Source organism: Polypterus senegalus, chromosome 2, assembly GCF_016835505.1.
Source record: "Polypterus senegalus isolate Bchr_013 chromosome 2, ASM1683550v1, whole genome shotgun sequence".
Classification (NCBI taxonomy): Eukaryota; Metazoa; Chordata; class Cladistia; order Polypteriformes; family Polypteridae; genus Polypterus; species Polypterus senegalus.
The window spans coordinates 274,686,247-274,693,771 of NC_053155.1; positions in this window are offsets into that span (position 1 = coordinate 274,686,247).

Consider the following 7,525-nt stretch of genomic DNA (forward strand, 5'->3'; position numbering starts at 1 on the left):
GGAGCCAATTTCATCACAGTCACCAGACCAATAAGGACCAACACAATCTTCATAACCCTGTCAATGCCAGTGGTCACATTGAAATCACCCATGACCAAAGGAGTGGCACCTTGTGAGTACCCATCAACTAGTAAGTGAAGTTGCGAATAAAATGTCTCCCTCACCAAGATATCATTCACTGTGGTCGGAACATACACTGAGACAACAGACAAGGCACCCAGAGAGTGCCCTAATCTGAGTCCCATAATATGTTCATTGAAAGGAGTGACATCGGACACCATTGGAAGGAGCCAATCTGTCACAGCAACAGCTACTCCCTGATCATGAGAGCCATCAGAACGACCAGACCAATAAAAGGTGTATCCACCTACAGAGACCTGACCAGTCCCACCTCAGAGAGTGGCGCTATTGAAATGTGGAGTTTATGAAGGTTCTCTGACAGCAGAGGAAGATGATCATCATGCCGGAGAGACAAGACATTCCATGTGCCTACCCGAATGAGCCATCTTAAATTGAGACCCGAGTGCAGCTGTCCTGCGGAGAGTAGGAGTCCAATCTGTCATTTCGGAGCTGCGTGAGGTTTTTACAGTGGCTGCAGTGCCAATCCTGCCACCAACCGACAAGTTTAACCTGAAAGTTGGAAAACCATGTGCAGGGCAGATGCAATTTAACATCATACCCAGGACATATATACATTGTGGGATATAGAGCTTTATAGGCGCCTACCCGACACAGACTCACAGTGGAGACAAGGGTAAAATAAACAAAAAAGACTTTATTTTCTTCAGCCGTGGGACACATCTTCCCTATGTCCCAGTGGCCCTACACAGTCCCAAATACACACCAAAAGAAAAACACCCAACAACATACACTTCTTCCTCCACTCCTCCCAGGCAGCTTTGTTGTTGTTGTCGTCATACTCGTCCTCCTCCTCCTGACTCTGGCGCCTAGAGTAGTGGCTGCTGGCTCCTCTTATGGCACCCCTGGAAGTGCTCCAGGTGCTCATTGACCTACTTCAGGCTGCATTTCCGGGTGTGGCTGCATCACAGCCCACACAGGCTCAGGAAGCTGTGTAGCTCCACCTGGTGGTGGCTTCGGAGCCCAACAGGACCGAGCTCCTGTGTTCCATGATTGTGGCCCCGATGCAACCCGGGGGGCTGCCACCAAGTGTTTCAGGGAACGTAGTGTGCAGCCCATGTCTGCTTCCCCAGATTCAGTGCCAAAGCTGAAATTTGGCAGAATGGTACATCCAGGACTGTAGGTATCTGCTAAGAAAGGACATTTTGTTATATTAATATTTAGGGGTAACTCCTCCCCATAGAAAATCTAAATACACCAAAATCTCAAAAATGCTTTGACTGATTTGATTGAAACTTGGTGATATTATAGAAAAAACAAATTAGTGGACCCACATTTTTTGAATTGTTATTTGTTGATAATACTGCTAAACAGAGTTGGCTATTCTTAGGCATGGTGTCTGTTGTCACTAAGAAATGGGTAGAAATTGTATAGACAAATGAGGCTGCCAGTTTAAGTAAATGAAGTTGAAAGTGGAAGGAGGAAAATTCCACGAAGCTCAAAGAAGTCATTCTTAGCAAGTTGCACCATTGTGTACACACAACACTCCTTGTTCTGTCATCCTATTCTTTCTCCTTGCAATATGGTATGACATATCTCATGTCTCTTCCTATGAAGATGCCGTTAAAACTTGGAGCCACCTAAATTGATTCAGTCAATTGACTCGTGTCTGCAAAGACGTTCCCCCAGCCTCAGGGAATGTTTGCCCTTTGTTTTTATTTTTTTAAATTTTTGCAACCAGCAATATACAGGTTCACAATCAGGTGCCTAAATCTTTTCCTGTTTGTACAGAGTGACACAGGCCCTTGGTGGGATTGTGGAAAACTGTGGTGACCCCTTGAAGGTCAGACGCTACGCTCCAGTTCACAAAGCAGAAAAAGTGAAGTGCCAGTACAGCATACCAGCCCAGGTCAAGCCCCGGGTACAGCACAAGTGTGCCTTGGTCAGTTAAAATGTTAGGGATATCCCACAGACAGAATTTAATGAGGTGGCATTGTTCATTGTTTCTTTTCATCTGTTCTTTTCTTTAAAGTGGTTATAACATTCAATACATTGCATGTGGCATGTAATAAGTTAAAGTATATAAAGCATAACATGATTCAGAGTATATTGCTTCTGATCTTAACCCTCCAAAGCTTTGTAATGGTACAAGGTTACAGATCAAAGTATTACATTCACATCTGATTTTTACAAGATGAAGGTGAAATTATATTAAACCCAAAATTTCCATTATTCCGTCTACCTACATGTTTCAATTCAAATTCATTGGTCAAGAATCTTGTCTTCAATTCAAGCACACGGTATTGCAACTCTGAATGTGTTATTGCCTAAACGTGTTTTGTGTTGTTTTAAGTAATATTTTTACTTTTACATACTTACTTTGGCTAATTAACATTTTCCAACTCTTTTCCAGGTTTACAAGATTCCCATAATATTCTAAAGTCATCACTCGTGCAAATGTTGGGGCGCATGCCAAAGTCCTGCATCCTGTCAGTTGCACACAAAAAATGTCATTGAAGGTTGAATTTTACCCTGCCCGGGATTGGATTCCTACCTTGTGCCCTGTGTTGGCTGGGATTTGCTCCAGTGCCACAACGTAGGACAGGTGCTGTGCAGCAGTTTCAATATAAGCAAAACAATAACACCTGTGTGACAGTTCAAAAGTTCTGCATGGTCCAGTAAAATGAGACTACGGGTCTCATTTATACGCTTGCTTGAATTTGAGCGTGAAAATATGCATTTGGCAAAAAATATAAGATTTATAAAACCTACGAAATTTACCTTTATAAATCACAATCATCTTGTAAATGTGCATACGTGAATGCACCTCAAAACTCACATTGACATTTCAGATGACTGATGCGTTAATGTAATATGTAACTGTTTACGGTTAACAAAAGCAGCTTCATTCTCGCTAGATGCTGTTACTTCCCCGATTATATAAGGAAAATGGAACTCTGCTGCAAATTGACTATTTATGTTGTCAATTTTTTTATGTTAACAAAACATGTTGCGATTTATATATGGCAGCCACACCGTATGAAACCTGAATGTTGATTCTTATTTGTAAGTTAAAGGCTTTCAACACAGTGAGTGGGATGCAGTGAAGGTTGGTTGAGAAGTCACAACAGGTAGCAGATATAAACTAGCGAAATACCAAAAAAGTTTCTTTTGAGCAAATACACAGCTTTGGCCCCCTTAAAAGGAAACTAAAGTACAAGCATCTGCACATCATATTCATCACTATTGAAGTTTAATATGTTTGTCATGTCAGTGCACATTATCATAACAGCTCGATGATAAGAATAATTATACACACGAGTTGTCATTAGCTGGTTTGGCTTCATTTCCCATTTTGAGTACGTCTGATTATGTATACAGTAATCCCTCCTCAATCGCGGGGGTTGCGTTCCAGAACCCCCCGCGATAGATGAAAATCCGCGAAGTAGAAACCATATGTTTGTATGGTTATTTTTATATATTTTAAGCCCTTATAAACTCTCCCACACTGTTAACATTATTAGAGCCCTCTAGACATGAAATAACACCCTTTAGTCAAAAGTTTAAACTGTGCTCCATGACAAGACAGAGATGACAGTTCTTTCTCACAATTAAAAGAATGCAAATATATCTTCTCTTCAAAGGAGTTTGCGCGTCAGGAACAGAGAATTTCAGAGAGAGAGAGAGCACTCACTAAGAAAAGCAAACAATCAAAAAATCAATACGTGCTTTTGTGCTTTTAAGTATGCCGAAGCACTGCGATAAATCGGCATTTTTTAGAGGAGTGTCCGTATCCTCTAGGCAAACAGCCTCTGTGCAAACAGCCCCTCTGCTCACCGCGCGGGAAGCACATTGTATATCATTGAGGAGTTTTATTTAATACGTAATACATGCTCCGATTGGGTAGCTTCTAAGCCATCCGCCAGTAGCGTCCCTTGTATGAAATCAACTGGGCAAACAAACTGAGGAAGCAAGTACCATAAATTAAAAGACCCATTGTCCGCAGAAATCCGCGAACCAGCGAAAAATCCGTGATATATATTTAGATATGCTTACATTTAAAATCCGCGATAGAGTGAAGCCGCGAAAGTTGAAGCACGATGTAGCGAGGGATTACTGTATTGTGATAATTTTCTTTAAATAAGAGTCTCTCACAAAGCATAAAAGTTTGGGGACCATCCAAAGGACAAAAAAAAGACAAAAATGTTGTAGTGGAGCCAGGGCCGGATTTAGATGAAAAGAGGCTCTAGGCTATTCCACTTATGAGGCCCTTTCACCTCCCATTTTTAAGTTTGTAAATTACATGAGAGATAATAAAATACATCATTACTGTGATATATGTCAATATGTTAAATGAAACATGTTGTGATTGGTACTAACCTTTATAAAAAATGTGGCACGGATAATAAATAAAAAAAAGTCGAGAACACTTATTTGGACATTTATTCTCAGCACCATATATAGTACTTGTAACAATAACTAATCATTATTTATTAATTATTGTGCATAAATAAAAGTAAATTATTTATTATTAATACAAAAAATAACATTTTACGTATTTGAACTGTGGTAAGTTTTCTTTTGTTTATCGAAATTTTCAATAAACAATTCATTTTCGAATAATAAATTGAAGTAAAACAAAAACTCATTTCCATGAATAGTGCGTCTCTTATAATAGTCATTGTTTATAAAATAATAAATGTTAATTTCATAATTTCTGAATTTCAAACACTAATCAATTTAAAAAATATTTCCAAAATATCTTTAATTCAATAATGAAACTAAATTAGCATTTTTCAATCAAGATTGTATGGAACTGTTATTTTGTCTCATTGAAAAAAATAGCAATTATGAATAATAATTAATATATATATATATATAATCATGAAAATATAAAATAAAGCATGTAATATACATTTTAAAATATACAAATTAAAACATATGTTAAGAACTTACCTAGAATTCCGCGAAATGAAGATATTGTCACAAAAAATTTTTCAATAGTCTATAAACTAAAGTATTGAACCTACTGAACTCAAAAGGTGAGAATCAAATGATCGTGTACGCAATCCTAAAATAAGAATCTTTTCTAATAACATAACACGTGTTTCATATTATCGAAGTAACACGAATATAACCGAACGTCGGGATATCAATAGGTCTGTTCGTTTGTCTGTTCCAATCTACACCAATCTGCACTTTATTTATGCAAGAACAAACCAGAGCTTAGTAGCATAAGGCACGTCAATATTTGCCACAGCAATCAGTGAACGTATGAACTATACTTTGGTGCAATCTAGTATATACAAAAGAACAGACCCAATGAGCCGAACGCGTTGATCTTAACCAATACATTTTTATGTTTGTTTATTAGTCATATGCGTAGAATTTCTCCTTATTTTCGGTTCAGTGTTTTAGTGTTCACTGTTTTTAGAATAGTGTAATTTTAATTTTGCTAACAATTTGAATATAGGCCCCTCTTGATCTTAAGGCCATAGGCTGAAGCCTAGTTAGCCTATAGGAAAATCCGGCCCTGAGTGGAGCAAAACAATAAGTATTTAACATTCGTATTATAACAAAATGGCGTTTTTATACAGTGAAAAACAAAATGTAAACGGGAAGTGAGTTGGCAGGAGATGACGTTAAAGCTGTGGGACAGAAGCAACGTCATCAAGGATGGAACGGAAGTGATGTGGCATGGGGAGCGATGTCATCAGGAGGAGCTGGAATTGAAGTCATGTGAAGGGGCCAGAAGATATGTCATCTGTGTTGGACAGATGTGATGTTTTCGGCGGCCATCTCTAGAGTCCGTCCGTGCATGTTTATTTCTCTTCTTTTTTTCTGACGGAAAGAAAGAAAGAGAGGCACCGTTACCACATATAAACCCTTCATCTCGCGATGTTTCACTCACCTCTGAACTTACCGACTGTCTCCTAGGCGCACGTGTGTAACAATATGCATACAAGAAAAAAAAAACTGTAAAAATGATAAAAGTTAAGAATAGGGGCAAAGTACAAAGGAAAGAAAGGATTGAGTCTGAGCATTTTGAGCATTTTGCCTCCTTGAACGCAGAGCTAAAGATTTGGAAAATTCTCGTAGGCAAGTGGATGGGAAAGTATTGGATAGAGTAGCGCGTTAGAGATCCATGGTGGTGCAGGGTTTTAAGTAATAAAGGCAGTATGGCTCCGACGTGGTGGGTGTGAGTGCATGCCGGTGAAAAGCTGTGCAACTGCGGAGAATTTGATGAGGGAATGTGCTAATTGAGCTTAATGTGACCAAGAGCAGTTAGCTCAGCTGTTCCTCCTTGGAGCTCTGTGGGTCATTTGGTGCACCTGTACTCACTGGGGATGAAAGGAGTCTGAGCAGAGTAGACGTGGGGTCAACAAAGAGAGGAAAGAAAAAGAAAGGAAGAAAATCAAGGATGACATTCTGTTGGACACGATGTGATGGGGAAAGAGAGAGTAAGATGGAGAGAACAAGCCACTGCAGTTGACAGGAGGCATCATGTTGAATGAGAGGAATGGCACTCCAAGGGTGAATCACTCCTGCTACTCATCCATGGAGCAGAAGCAGCATGATTGCCTTCACAGATCATCACACACATGCCTAGGAATGGTGGTGAGATGATGGCTGCCGGGTTTTGAGTGTCCCAGGGATGACCAACTGAGGTGGCTGAAACACATGCTGTTTAGTGTTTGACTCACACTTGCTGGTGTCTCAGCCCCTCTGAGAAGTCCTGATGGGTGAGCTGGGGAGGCCAGTGAGATGCACTGGGCTTACAGAAGAAGAGAAAGGATATTGCAATTTTTACCTTGATTGTAACGTTCTTTTTGGATTTATTTATTGATTTGTGTTTGGATTTTATGGATTGTTTATTGAATTATTTATTTAAAGAAGATTTATTTATATTATTTATTTATTTAGACAATGCTTGTTGGAATAGAATATACTGAGCACTGTTTGCACCTGTCTTCTTGTGTGTCCTCATTGCACTAATCCATCTCGGTTTCATAACTGTTGATGTTCTGGAAACTGAACAATGGCAGGCTGCAGGCAACCCAATGGCAAGAGTGAAAAACTCGCACATGGTCATCAACTTGCAGTAGTAAATGGAGAACAACAGGCAGTTACTGCTGAAGTAAAGTAAACAGCTAATGAATTTGTGATGCCAAGATGAAAGTACGGGAGAAGAAGTAGGCCAGGGGTGCCCACAGTTTTTCGGCTTGCAAGCTACTTTTAAAATGAACAGGTCGAAATGATCTACCTACATTAAAAATTATATATATATATATTGTCAGGGATGCCAGGGGCAACGACCCTGCTGGGACGCCGTGAGGGACCGGAAGAGGGTTAAAGCCCACCCTGGATCACAGGTGGGCCACCTTCCTGGTTACTCTGGGGGCCACGGGTACAGGGCATATAAGCTCCACCCTGTAGGGGCCCGTGG